The 15,443-nt window shown below is 41.0% G+C and overlaps 1 protein-coding gene across 2 annotated transcripts in view; it reads right to left on the bottom strand.

Moving 5' to 3' along the window:
• Positions 1 to 9,122, bottom strand: part of macroh2a2 (macroH2A.2 histone) — a 44,469-nt gene extending 35,347 nt beyond the window's left edge. The window contains exon 1 of one of the 2 annotated variants that reach the window (XM_073025336.1): positions 8,777 to 9,122. The gene's annotated coding sequence lies outside the window, so the exon portion shown is untranslated. The remainder of the gene's footprint in view (positions 1 to 8,776) is intronic. The other variant, XM_073025337.1, reaches the window with a different exon arrangement.
• Between the last annotated feature and the right edge of the window lie 6,321 nt (positions 9,123 to 15,443).

The following is a 15,443-nucleotide window of genomic DNA, read 5'->3' as shown; positions in this document are numbered from 1 at the left end:
GAAGTTCTGAAAGGTCAAAACAAATGCACCCATGCTGTGCTTTGGGGCGTCTGGACAGGGATTTAATTATTTTTTTGAAGATTCTTGAACTAATATTAGTTTTAAGCGTTTCACTCTTCTTCTGGGATGTTTTTTTTGCCTAGAAATAGGATTTCAAGTGTGTCAGAACTTAAATGATACTCCATATAGCAGTCACAGAACAGCAAGAGAAAGATCCCATGGAGATGATAATAAATGTAGTAATCACTGTATAGACTTAAAACCCCTCCTGTGGAGTGGTTTGCTCCAGATGAGTCATAAGCCAGGAACAACTCATAAATTTTGAGGCAGGCCGACCAACCAGACCGTGATTACTCAATGCAAATAATTTTTTGCAAAACGTGTGAACAGAAAAGAGACAACACATGTTCACACAATCCTGATCATTGAAAACTCACAATGGCAGAGTGTGCGTGTTTGTACAAGGCAATGATGTCACAGTGAAGCAGCTTCAAGTGCTGATTCTTATATGATGCGATGATAAGTTTTTTATTGAGAGTTCACTTAAGTTCACAGGTTGCACACAAAAGCTCCAAATTTTGTTGACAATGTTGGAAACTACAGTTTGTGATACCATTAAGTGTGAATGACAAAGTGAAACATCATCCATGTTGAGATGAAATGCATACAGATGGATACAAATATCCCTGGAAATGATCACTAGCACAATCTGAACACCAATTCAAACAAAAATTGATTTTGTATGTTTGCACTAGAAATAAGGTGTCCAAATGGATCCAACTCCTAGGCTATTCTCTCCAAGGCAAAGATAGAAAATTGTTTTCTTCTATTTTAATCGTGAATCATTATTTCTCTCATTACTTACACTAGGGTTTAAAAAGTGACAATTTCTATTGGGAGTCTCTGAATTTCTATTGAAAGGCAATTAAAAAGGTGTCTAAAATTGACCCCTTTTCATGTAAACTAATTTTATTTATTTGTTTCTCCTCTTATGTATCAATATTTAAGTATATATTGGTAATGTATTTTGATAAATGCAGAAATTAACGCTTTCCTTATTTAACTTAAAAATGAACTTTGTCATTTTGTTGTTCCTCTCATCGGAGCCTTAAATAACCCAATTGTACTTCTTTCAATGTCAGCATAATTGAAGTTCACGCAAGGGCCTCAGAAACCCAGGTGATGTAATACTGTCTGCACCTTGCAGTAGAACAGTGTTGCACTGGAACAGGCCCACTGGTCCATGTTGTCTGTGGTGAACATATTGTTCAAACTTCAAAGTAAATTTATGATCAAAGTACATATATGCCACCATATACTATACTGAGATTTGCTTTCTTGCAGGCATTCACAGTAGAACAAAGAAATACAATAAACATCAGTGAAAATCTACACACACAGACCAACAACCAATGTGCAAAAGACAAAACTGCAAATGCAAAAACCAAACACACAAGTAAATAATACTGAGAATCACACATTAGTTTTGTGTGGAATTAAACAAAACCTCTTCTGACTCTACATGATCCACACACTTCCACTCCCCGCATGTGTCAAGCAGTTTCTTAAAACACCTTTTTTACAACAGTAAAATATCTGCATTACTTTGTTCAACTATCTGTATCTGTTTTACCACTTGTCAAATTATCCACACAATGTTAAAATACTCAAATAATTGAAGATAAAGCAATTCATCACTTCACAGCATATTTAGATTCGAAACAAAAAAAAACACACTTCCTTGAACAAATTAGCAGTAAAACCCAGTAATTCTCAGAAAATTTTACCAAAGCCTTTTAAATGCCAACTTGGAATCTAAAAGTTCTACACTGATTTCAAAAGTCAAAACCAGTACAACATTAAGAAATTGCATTTTCAAAAGAATGCATTGCGTAAGGGCATTCTCCAGGTTATAATGCTGACTACCATGCCACTCTGAACGGCAGTAATTAACTGAAATATGCATCAACAAGTTGTGGGCTTCCAGACCTGCACACTGAAACTTGGAAAGTACAGTAAGGGGCTGGATACAAGTGACATATCCCATTTGTTTGAATAGGCTTGATGACCTTCAAAAGCTTCAGGTGCTTTTTCTAAATTTTAGCTAATGGTTTCAATTAATTTACATTTTAAAAATGACTACAAATGCCTTTTTTTCATTTTTATGCTCACTTGCACTGTTTTTATTCTCTTTGATATCTGAGGTCACGTCAGAAGCAATCTGTATGCCACCCATGAATCACTTGATTCCTCAGCTTGCTCCACCTCATGGCATGACTGCAGTGGTGTGGTTATTTTGTGCCATGCATTCACAAAAATGTGCGGCCACAAGCATCCCACAGGATACAAGCACAAGATCAAGGACATTTCAAATCACCTCTTAGCTGACATATTATAATAGGAAAGCAATACAGATTACCTTGACTCTTAAAATTGCGTTATTAAACCGGTTGATTAGGTTTTAAAAATACAGCATTTACATTAAAGCTAGGTATAAAGAAAAATGCAGCTAAAAAACATCAGCAGTAATGCAATTTTCATTATAAAGAAAAAAAAATACCCCCAATTCAATTAAATTTTTAGCTCAGAAAGTTCAAAAGTAAAAGTACGTATCATCATATGCAACCCTGAGATTCAATTTCTTGCAGGATGAAGAGTCCTTGAAAGTGAATGTATAAGTTGTGGGAACATGTCAATGATGGGGCAAGTGACATTACCACCTCTGGTTCAACAGCCTGATGGTTGAGGGGTAATAACTGTTTCTGAACCTGGTGGTATAAGTTATGAAGCTCCTGTACCTTCTTCCCGATGGCAGCAATGAGAGGAGAGCATGACCTGGGTGGTAGGGGTCTCCGATTATGGGTGCTGCTCTCCTGCAACAACACTTTGAGTAGATGTGCTCAATGGTGGGGAAGGCTTTACCGGTGATGCACTAGGCCGCAGCCACAAACTTCTGTAGGATTTTCCTTTCAAGGGCATTGGAGTTTCCATGCCAAATGTGATGCAGCCAGTCACCATATTCTCCACTACACACCTATAGACATTTATCAAAGTTTTAGATGTCATGCCAAATCTTCATAAACTTCTATGAAAGAGAGGTGCTGCCATGCTATCTTTGCAATTGCACTTGCATGCCGGGTCCAGCACAGGTCCTCTGAAATCAAAATACCGAGGAATTTAAAGTTGCTGACCAATATTCCCCCTAATTTGTAATGACCAGTGTGTTCAAAGATCTTGTGCTTTGCACAATAATGTGTACTGAATAACTTCTTCAATAAAAACAGTATAAATATGCCAATTCTAAAATCCACAGATAAATCATTGCAAACTCCACATTGTCGACTCTGTTTACATCAGAAACCAGAAAAGGAAATATGATTGTGTACAAATCTGATGTTAGCTCATCTAGGAGGGGGAAAACTCCGATTTCAAACCTCCGCTGCTTTGCGGCTATACCTGCTCACGGGAAAGGCTTTGGGAGTAAACCCCGAGGAAGATTCCGGAGTTGGAGTCCCAAAGGCGGCTGACTGCTGTACCCAGCACCGGCACAACAACTCCTGTGATGCTGCTGGCACCAAACTGTATCGACTTTCATCGTTCCTTTAGACCTGTCATCAGCATGGGGGGGGGGGGGGGTCCCACTGCATGGGCAACAGACGGATCTCCATATCAACTCTGCCCTGGCTTGCGCCCTGGAGAGGCCACTCCAGCTTCGCTCCAGTGACTACCAGAAGCAGAGTACCCATGGTCGACCAAGACCAATGGAAGCCACACACTACCACAATAAAACAGACTCAACATGCCAACGAGGTAGTGGGCGACAACCTTTAGTGCGCAGTTTAAATTCCATCATGCGCTAGTAGCAAAAGATAAGTGCATGTGCACAGGCGCACACTTTAGAGGGAACATTGTTGCTGACCCTGTCTCTGATCCCCTGATGAGAACTGGCTCATGGACCTCTGATTTCATCCTCCAGAAGTCAATTAATTAGCTCCTTATTCTTGATGACATTGAGTAAGAGGTTGTTGTTGGGATATTTTCAATCTCTCTCCTATATGCTGATTCTTCCCCACATTTGATTTGGCCTATGACAGTGGTGTCATCAGCTTTCTTAAAAATGGCATTGGAGCTGTGCTTAGCCACATAGCCATAAGTGTAAAGTGAGTAGGGAAGGAAGCTAAACACATGACCTTGTAGTGCAGCTGTGCTGATGGAAATGTGAAGATGTTTTTTTGCCAATCTGAAGAACTGGGGCCTGCAAGTGAGGAAATCAAGAATCCAACGCACCAGGAGGTATTCAAGTCAAAGTCTTGAATGCCGAGCTGTAGTCAATGAAGAGCATCCTGATGCATGCATCTTTACTGTCCAGATATTCCAGGGGTTGAGTGAAGAGCCAACGAGATAGCATGGTCCTGTTGTGCTGGTAGGCAAATTGGAGCAGATCAAAGTCACTTCCCAGGTAGGTAGAAAAAGTAAGGTTTCATCACCAATTTCTCAAATACTTCATCACAGTGGATGCAAGTGCTGCAGGACAATAGTCATTGAGGCCAGCTACCATGCTCTTCTTAGGCACCAGCATAACTGAAGCCTGCTTGAAGCAGATGTGTACCTCAGATTGCTGAAGCCAGAGGGTGAAGATCATCCATAGGATATGGACATGATCAACAATTTTTGCTCATTGTTAAGTGCCTCGAAATTTGTGAAGTTGCTTCAGAGGCCAGTTAAATATCCACAGCATTGCTGCACGCCTGGAGTTGCACATATATTTGGAAGGTTGTTTAAAGGGTTTAAAAGGTTATTCAACCTAAAAAAAAAAAATGGGTGCTGCCATTATAACTTTCCCCATTTTCCAAGATGGCAGCACGACATAGCTTGCAGTGGCCACTCCGGAGCTGATTATCTGTTATTTGTGAAGTAGGGTGCCGTGCGCAATTATAATCGATTGAAAACGGACGTGGGAGCATGGAGGAACATAAGGAAATCTCCAGGAAGACCTTCTTCGTTGCTGCTGCAAGGTCCAGGACTCTGCTGGGAAGAACAGGGCCCCAGTCCTCGGGGTCGCGTTGCTGATGGCCGTCGGCGGGGCCGTCTTAATACGCTCGGCAGAGGATGGTGCTCGGAGAAGCTGTGCCAGAGGGGATGGTTGTCAGCTCGGAGGTCCGCAACTCGGAGTCCGCTGCGGTCAGGTCGCTTTTGGTGTGTGCTGCGTCTGCGAGGCTGGGTTCGACGAAGCTTTTGTTGTGTGCTGCATCTGTGAGGCTGAGTCGGGCGGCGCCATGGAAGTCCATAGCGGGGGTATTCCCTTCTGCCGCCGGCGTGGGATGGCGAGTCTGTCGGGACCCTGGGGACTTGTGGAAACTGTGTGGTGATTTCTTTTGAACTTATAGTCCTTTAACATCTTTGGACTATTTTTACTGTGCTCATGGTCTGTTTTTTAATCAATTATGCTATTGTTTGCACTGTTGTAACTATATGGTTTTGTGCAGGTCTTGTAGCTTTAGTTTTTGTTCTTGTTTGTCTGGTGGATTTGGAGCTCCTTTCCGGGAACGCGCTAAGACAGTAGCGCAGTATTAATACGCAGCAGCCTCTCCAGACTCCGGATTGGGGATTGCCAAACGTTATGTGGATTTTCTGGTGTAGTCTGTTTTGTCATATGCTTTTGTGTTATCATTCTGGAGGAACGTTGTCTCATTTTTTAACTGCATTGCATTTGTGGTTTCTAAATGACAATAAACTGAATCTGAATAACCAGTTTCTTTCCTTTGCATGTTTTTAAATAAAGATATTAGTTCTTTTATGTCATAAACCAACAAGCCCTAATCTTGTGTTATCAAGGCTAATGATGTTCAACTAAAATAAACTGAATAGCAACTTCCACTTAACATCACATTGCAAGGAGCCTCAGAAGCTGCGTTGAAGGGACAGTATTTTTCTTGAACTTATAAGCCACAGATTCCTGAGAAGAAACCACACTGACAGGAACCTCTAGACACCACACACTTTTTCTGCTCATAAAACTTAATTATTCTTGCAACCCATCTATCTGGCAATAAAATCTAACGTATCATTGGCTCTCAGATAGTTCATTGTTCCTGCATGTTAAAGAGTGGGAAAGTGAATTTAGATGTCATGCCAAATCTTCATACACTTGGAAAGTATGGACAGTCTGAAAAAGGCAATGACATTTTAAGAACTGTATTGGAGGAGGGAATATAGATTATGATGTGGGGAAAGTGCAAGGTTAAACGTTTTTGTAGGAAGAATAAGAAAATTTTAAGTCAGAAACTAGTATATGTTCATGTACATAGGCATCTCGGTGTATTGGTTAAAGAACTGCAGAAGCTAAACATGCAGGAAGAGCCAATGGTCCAACTAGCTGTTAAGGCAGACCTACCTGCTTAGACTATACAGGTCTTTTGCAAGACCCTATGATACCCATCATGGCCTCTTTTTTGCCTTCCTACACTGCACTCTGTAACTTTAACACTATACCCTGCATTATTGTTTTTCCTTTTGTACTGCCTAGGTGTCTTGTGTTTGGAATAATCTATCTGGATAGTACATAAAACTAATCTCTTCACTGTATCTTGGCACCTGTGGCAACAATAAACAAGTAACTAATAGTATACTCTTATTTTGGTCTTCATATTTAGAAGGATTCCATCCAAATTAATTTTACAAGTCCTATTCCTTAAAAACAGTTGTCCTACAAAAAGGAACTAAGAAAGCTTGACTTATGATCACTACACTTTAGAAGAAACAAATGTGATCTCACTGATGCATACAAGAACACAGACTAAGAATTAATGCCAAGAAGCTTACAGTGGCAAGTCCAGAGTCCAGGGGCAGTCTCAATAAAGGGGATCAGCTACAGATAAATGATAAGGAAATTTTTCCTTATGCATACAACTAAGTCTACAAAATTATCTGTTTCAAAGGACTTTGCAATCATTGAAATCCATGTTACACATATCCAAATTTCTTCCTCACCTGTTTCCCCTGTCTAAATCTCCTTGCAAATACTGCATGATCCCCATAGCTCACTTTCCTTCTAGGCTTTTATCTTCAAACTCAGGTATCAGTATTCCCCCCCATTTTAATTATTAACACTACCGATTCAGCCACCCTAGTTATATCAGCTTTATAAAAAGCTATCAATTTTGCCATTAAAGCAAAATATGGCATGCCAGAAATCTGTATAGTGCTGGAGGAACCCAGCAACTATGGAGAGGAATAATCAGTCAACATTCTGCACTGAGATCCTGAATTCTAATGAAGGGTCTTGGCCCAAAACAATGTATATTCTTCTCCCTAAGTGCTGTCTGACCTGCTGAGTTCCTCCAGCACTTTGTGTGTGTGCTACTCTGGATTTCAGCATCTACAGATTCTCCAATGGCTAGAATTACTCAGCAGGTCAGTTAACATCTATGGAAAGCAAAACAAAGCATTTCAAGCTGATATGTCACAGCTTTCTAGCTCTCTCTCTCTGCAATTGCTGTCTGATCAGCTTGTCACTTTTTTTCTTTTATTCCTACTGTTTTAGCCAATCTTTCATATTAATATAGCCCTTCCAAAATGGAAACATCCATTGGTCTCCCACATCTACTCTTTAAATTATACCTTCAAAAAGTCAAGATGTGAATTCCCCTCTGCTAAAACTATTATGATTCAGCTTATTCATAATATTTTCTACTACCACGTACTTAATGCTTACTTCAAGTAATTTGATTTACAGCTAATCAAGATTTTTTGTAATATCGAAACAAGACACTCAATTGTCATTAGCAAAGTTCATACAAATTGTCTTCCTCTCAATATACTGAGCACAATTATATCTGTTTAAGTATTTTTGCATGTAGGGTTTTTTTTTAAAACGACTTGAGGTTTTAATTTACATTTAACCCTCTCTCCGAACCCACATTTAGGTAGGCCGGGACAGAAAGATGGCAACAAAAAAAAAATGAAAGGCATGAACAAACTGAGTCTTTTTAAAAGGCAATCGTTGAAATTTTTGGGCAAGTACCGACCATTTTTGCACAGGGAGGCGCGCGTTGCAGTAAAGGCGGGAAGCAAAGGCGTTCCATTCGTTTTCAACCGAATGGAACGCGGTGCCGTTCAAACCGCGAGCTCAACCGTCATCCCGGAGCAACGGCCTGAACTGGGCCTTGGTTCAAAGGCCTTCCCGAGCCTGGCTCCCCCCCAGCATATAGACACCCGCGATTTACTAGCCGGAAGGGGGGGGGGGGGGGAGAGACTCGGCACGGTATGCATTCTTCAATTCATGTGCATATTTTAATTGAGTTATATTTATACGCGGAGTTAAGCAAGTGCTTGCAAGCCATCTGAAAATAAAAGGGTTTTTTTTTTCCGGCACTGCGAGCGGAGTCAGTAACTTGAAAACACTCCCCTTGCATTCAAAAGCGCTAAAAATAAAGGCAAACCTCGAGACCTAGAAACAGAAACGCGTAAAAACACACGATAAAACCACTAGGCCGAGCGTCCCCATTCCCGCCGAAACATTTCTCTTCAGCAAACGAAACATCCGTTTGCGAAATAAATGCGAGCAGAATATTTCATTTTTGTAATCACAATTATCCAGTATTTTAAACACAGCAGAGATGAAATTAGCACCCACAACAACAAGGTGTCAGGGAGAAGCCTCAGTTGCCAATGCAAATTTATTTTTGTGGGCGTCGAGCAACATTCGTCCTTGCCAAGTGAACCCGCTCTTCTGTTTATTTATCTAAAAACATACTTAATAGCTTTTCGTGCTTACCTCCTCTGACGGGCGACAGTGAAGTCTGTCGATCCTCGGCGTCCGTTAATCCTGTGTACGGAGCAGGAAAGGGAAGCTCTCTCTCGCTCTCGCAAAACCCATTTGAAAATACAAACCCAGCCTATCAGCAGAGGAAAATGATCAGAGCCGGGGAGGATAGGTTAACAGAGGGGCGAATTGCAAAAGACCCAAATTTCGACACGCTCAAAAACAAATCAAAACCAACCGTTGGCACACATTTTGTCGGCAGATATTGAGCAATGTCAGGCAACTTATCACCCGCTTATGTGCCACTTTGTCGGATAAAGAGACGCATTCTATTATCTCTCTCTCTCCCTCTCTCTCTCTCTCTCCCCGAGTCACCTCTGTGTCGAAATGGTTGTGCCTTTTCTTAATAAAGCTGGGTGGGATCAATGGAACAAAAAAAACGCAAACCAAAAATGCTGCTTCCTTGAGCGAAGGTCTGAACAATATAAACAAAGGAAAATTAAAAATTGACGGATGGTTGAATTAATTATGCAGATATTTGAATGCAAGTCCCAAAGAGTATCTGTGAAACTTAAATTCAAATTAACAATCTGTAACTTAAAATTAGTACAGATAATTATAATATTCACAATAAACTTATCTAGTTTGCTGACATGTGACTCCAGGTCAGCAACAATGACTCTTAACTGTTCCCTAAAACGCAAACAATTTACTTGCATCAAATTAAACAGCCACCTGCCATCGAATTTGGACACAGTTGTTCCCAGCCCAGTTGCCCTTGTAAATGATTTAGTTGCAAACATTTGGGAACTGATATCCAAGTCAGAAGACTCCATCACAATCTATAGATAAACTCAGGAGTAAGTATTCCTCAACAGTGACTAGATCCTATGAAGCTTCACAATGAAACCTGTGTCTGATTATCAGCCACTGTTCTGCCTCAGGTGACATATCAGAGATCCTTTGAAAGAAGAGTGGGGGGGGGGGGGAGGGATACAGGCATATACTTTCTCTGTGGGATGCATTTCTAGATCCAGGGGAGGCTCATGTTCAATCATGTTCTTTTAGTGATGAATACATACTTAATGACAGCCCAACTTCAATGTCTAGAACAGCACTTTTAAAGGTAATTAGAACTGAGATTTCAATGGAAATTGCATTGAATGATGTAAAAGAGTTTTAATTTGCTCAAGGTGTAGACGTGAACCTATGAGGCAAAGCAACAAGGAAAATAATGCCATTGCTGGTAGTGTCTCCTTCAATATAACTATGACTTGAATGTAAAGATTTGGCACGATGCTTGCCAGTCGCAGCAACCCAAGTGGCAGAAAAACTGCTGATCAGTGATTGTTATTGATGGTGAAGTCTTAGAATCTCCCCTGGCCATTCACAATAGAATGTACTTTATACCAGCTTGCAAGAACAGATAAATCATAGCACAGAGAGAGAAATGTCATATGCGCCTTTTGTGGAGCAATGGAAATATAACTACATGATATATATCCAGAGATTCGAGTTTAAAACTTGAATATTGTGATCGGTTCAGATTGCCTCATTATATGAAGGATGTGGAAGCTTTAGAATGGGTGCAGAGAAGATTTATTATGATGTTGCTTGGATGAGAGATGCTGCCTGTCTTGTGAGGACAGGTTGACTGAATTAGGGCTAGTCTCTTTGGAGCAAAGTAGGATGAAAGATGACTTGAGAGGTGTACAAGTTTATTAAGAGGCATATTTGGGGAGAGTCAGTATGGCTTGGTGCTGGGCAAGTCATGTCTTACTAACTTGAATTAGTTTTTTGACAAGGTGACAAAGGTGTTTGATGAAGATAGAGCTGAGTTCTTCCAGTGTGTTGTCCGTGTTGAGCTGTGGATATTGTCTACATAGATTTTAGAAAGCATTTGACAAGGTCTCTCATGGGAGGCTCGTCTAGAAGATTAAGTCAGTGCATGGAATCAATGGTGAATTTACCATTTGGATTCAGAACTGGCTTGCCTTTAGAAGGTAGAGAGTGGTGGCTGAAGGGACTTATTCTAGCAGAAAGTATGTGATTAGTGGTGTTCTGCGGGGATCTGTACTGGTACATTGAATTGACTTTATTTCTTACCTCTTTCACATACATGAGGAGTAAAGATCTTTATATTACATCTCCATCTAATTGTGCAATCATAGTAATTTATAATAAATAGAACAGTCAATGTAATATAGAGTACACTCAAATCAGCGTGAGTTCATCAGTCTGATGGCCTGGTAGAAGAAGCTGTCCCGGAGCCTGTTGGTCCTGGCTTTTATGCTGTGGTACTGCTTCCCGGATGGTAGCAACTGGAATAGATTGTGGTTGGGATGACTTGGGTCCCCAATAATCCTACAGGTCCTTTTTACACACCTGTCCTTGTCCTGAATCATGGGAAGTTCACAACTACAGATGCACTGGGCTGTCCGCACCACTCTCTGCAAAGTCCTGCAATTAAGGGAGGTACAGTTCCCATACCAGGCAGTGATGCAGTCAGTCAGGATGCTCTCAATTGTGCCCCTGTAGAAAGTTTTTAGGATTTGGGGGCCCATACCAAACTTCCTCGACTGTCTGAGGTGAAAGAGGCACTGTTGTGTACAGCTGGTGTGTACAGACCATGTGAGATCCTCGGTGATGTGTATGCTAAGGAACTTAAAGCTGTTTAACCTCTCAACCCCAGATCCATTGATGTCAATAGGATTAGCCTGTCTCCATTCCTCCTGTAATCCACAACCAGCTCCTTTGTTTTTGGGACATTGAGGGAGAGTTTGTTTTCTTGAAGTCACTGTGTCAGAGAGATGACTTCTTCCCTGTAGGCCACCTTGTTATTGTTTGAGATAAGGCCAATCAATGTAGTGTCGTCAGCAAATTTAATTAGCAGATTGGAGCTATGGGTGGCGATACAGTCATAGGTATACAGGCAGTAAAGGAGGGGATTCGGTATGCAGCCCTGAGGGTCTCCTGTATTGAGAATCAGAGGGTTGGAAGTGAGGGAGCCCACTCTTGCAACCTACTGCTGATCTGATAGGAAGTCCAGTATCTAGCTGCACAAGGCAGGGTCAAGGCTGAGGTCTCTGAGCTTCATGTCAAGCCTGGATGGAACTATGCTGCTTGTGCTGTTTGTGATGTATATAAATTACCAGGATGAAAATGTAGATGGGTGGGCTAGTAAGTTTGCAGCCAATATTAAGATTGGTTCTGTTGTAGATAGCGTGGATGATTGGCAGAGAATATAACGGGATATAGATCAGTTGCAGGGTCGTTATGGGAAGAGAAATAAGACAGAGCTTAATGTTGCACCTTGGTAGGTTGAATGTAACAAGACAATAGTGAGGTACTTAACAGTATTGTTGAGCAGGGCATTCTTGGGGTCCAGGTTCATAGCTCCCTAAAAGTGGCTACGCAGGTTGACAAGGTGGTTAAGGTGATATATGACGATTTATTAGTCAAGGCATGGAGTTCAAAAGTCAGGAAGTTATGTTGCAGCTTTATAAAACTGTATAAACTCTATAAAACTCTGGAGCATTGCATTCAGTTCTGGCTGCCCCATTATAGGAAGGATATTAAGGCTTTGGAGAGAGTGCAGAAGAGGTTTACCAGAATGCTGTCTGGGTCAGACAGACAGACAGACAGACAGACATACTTTATTGATCCCGAGGGAAAATGGGTTTCTTTACAGTCGCACCAACCAAGAATAGTGAAGAAATATAGCAATATAAAACCATAAATAATTACGGTAAATAATAATAAGTTATTCATGCCCAGTGGAAATAAGTCCAGGACCAGCCTATTGGCTCAGGGTGTCTGACACTCCAAGGGAGGAGTTGTAAAGTTTGATGGCCACAGGTAGGAATGACTTCCTATGACACTCAGTGTTACATCTCGGTGGAATGAGTCTCTGGCTGAATGTACTCCTGTGCCTAACCAGTACATTATGGAGTGGATGGGAGTCATTGTCCAAGATGGCATGCAACTTGGACAGCATCCTCTTTTCAGACACCACCGTCAGAGAGTCCAGTTCCACCCCAACAACATCACTGGCCTTACCCATGAGTTTGTTGATTATGTTGGTGTCTGCTACCCTCAGCCTGCTGCCCCAGCACACAACAGCAAACATGATAGCACTGGCCACCACAGCCTCGTAGAACATCCTCAGCATCGTCCGGCAGATGTTAAAGGACCTCAGTCTCCTCAGGAAATAGAGATGGCTCTGACCCTTCTTGTAGACAGCCTCAGTGTTCTTTGACCAATCCAGTTTGTTGTCCATTCGTATCCCCAGCTATTTGTAATCTTTCACCATGTCCACACTGACCCTTTGGATGGAAACGGGGGTCACCAGTGTCTTAGCCCTCCTCAGGTCCACCACCAGCTCCTTAGTCTTTTTCACATTAAGCTGTAGATGATTCTGCTCGCACCATGTGACAAAGTTTCCCACCGTAGCCCTGTACTCAGCCTCATCTCCTTTGCTGATGCATCCAACTATGGCAGAGTCATCAGAAAACTTCTGAAGGTGGCAAGACTCTGTGTTGTAGTTGAAGTCCGAGGTGTAGATGGTGAAGAGAAAGGGAGACAGGACAGTCCCCATGGAGCCCCAGTGCTGCTGAACACTCTGTCTGACACACAGCGTTGCAAGCACACGTACTGTGGTCTGCCAGTCAGGTAATCAATAATCCATGACACCAGGGAAGCATCCACCTGCATCACCTCTGAAGCAGCTGAGGCTGAGGGGAGATCTGACAGAGGTTTATAAGATTATGAGAGGCATAGATAGAGGAGACGCACAGTTTCTTTTTCCCAGGGTTGGAATGTCTAATCCATGCATTTAAGATAAGGGGGGTAATTTTAAAATAGACGTGAGAGACAAGTTTTTACAGAGAGTGATGGTAGAGGCACATACACTAGAGACTATTAAGAGTGATTTAAATCGGCACATGAATGTGAGGAAAATGGAAGGATATGGACATTGTATAGGCGTAAGAGATTAGTTTGACATTTGATCACTAATTTATTTGGTTCAGCACAACATTGTGGGCTGAAGGGCCTGTTCCTATATGTATTGTTTAGAATGGACAACCAGAGACTTTTTGCCAGGGCGGATATGGCTAATGCAAGAGGGGATAATTTTAATGTAATTGGAGGAAAGTACAGGGGAGATGACAGAGGTAGGTCTGAGGTAGATGTCAGACTGTTAGTTGTGTGGGACTTGTTGCCAGGCGTTGTGGTAGAGACATTTCAAAGTTCAAAATAAATTTATTATCAAAGTATGCATATGAAACTATATACTACCTTAAGATTCATTTTCTTGCAGGCATTCACAGTAGAACAGATAAATACAATAGAATACATGAAAATCTACACACAGAAACTGACAAATAAACAATGTGCAAAGGAAGAGAATTAATAAGAAAATAAATAATACTGACAACATGAGTTGTAGTCCTTGAAAGTGTGTGCAAAGGTTCAGGAACTGTTCAGAGTTGAGGTTATGTGTAAGAGACAATGATAGACACATTGGTGAAAGAAAAATGTCGGGCTATGGGGGAGGGAAGGGTTAGGTTGATCTTAAAATAGGTTAAAAGGTCAGCACATTGTAGGCTGAAGAGCTGTACTGTGCTACTGTTCTATGTTCTGAAACATACAACTTAATGTTACAAAAAGGAAATGCAGAATAACTAGTATTTATCCCACAGATGATGAAATAAGCGAAGACTGTAGTGAATTTAAAACTACCATCAAGATATAATAAAGGCTCAAAGCATTATAATGAATATTGATACCATGGACAACCAATTAATGTTAGGTCAAATCACCTACAGACACAACTTTAGCTGTTCTTTCTAGTTAACAGCAATGTAATGTTCTGCACATATTTCGGAGAAGTGCAGAGGCAACTTAGAGAGTTGACATGCTCCCCAGCCGTATGGGCTGGGGCTAGATCCAGTCTGTTCAGTTTAAACTCTCAGTGAACTGAACAGTTTTTCTATCAGTGGGATAGAAAAAAAATGAGCAACAGCAGGAAACAGAAATCCTCTCTTCCAGAATTATTTGTTCTGCCTTTATTACTGTGAAGAAGAGAAAAGAAACAGACACCCAAGTAAACCAGTAGTACAAGCGGATATGAAAAGTGTCTGGAAAAATCAGCAGCTAAACCATAAGCTGATATAGGGAGAGGACTTATCTGGAGGAGCACCATAAATCAAAGACAAAGAAAATGTATCGAAAGTGGAAACCCAGTCAATGCGCCTTTACATTATTTATTGGAAACTTAAACTCTTGGATGAAGAACTGAAAAAGTCCCTGAAATGACTATTTCACTGAAAGCAACTTCCAGTAGTTGAGTTTCATAGGAAATTTGATAATGTAGATTCAGAGGAGTAACTGGAAAGGACATCAGGCCACAATAGGAACAAAGTGCAGCCCGGAAATATAAAGTGAAACAATTGTAGGTAGCAGAAGACAAAAGAATAACAAGAAAATTTCAAGAAATTTTCATACAAGATATGGGAGATGGTTTTAAAGACAATAGCTAAGATACAAATTTGTTAAGATTCGTTAGCATGTCTCTTGCAATGGTTCAAGAATCCTAGGCATTATGTATATTGAATTTTGTAGCAAAGAGGCTGCAAGAAATAGCATTGGAACAGAAACAGTGTACGAGATCAAAGGT

This window comes from Hemitrygon akajei, chromosome 21 (genome assembly GCF_048418815.1).
Source record: "Hemitrygon akajei chromosome 21, sHemAka1.3, whole genome shotgun sequence".
Taxonomy (NCBI): Eukaryota; Metazoa; Chordata; class Chondrichthyes; order Myliobatiformes; family Dasyatidae; genus Hemitrygon; species Hemitrygon akajei.
The sequence above is the reverse complement of the archived record's forward strand: the minus strand, read 5'-3'. Positions and strand labels throughout refer to the sequence as shown.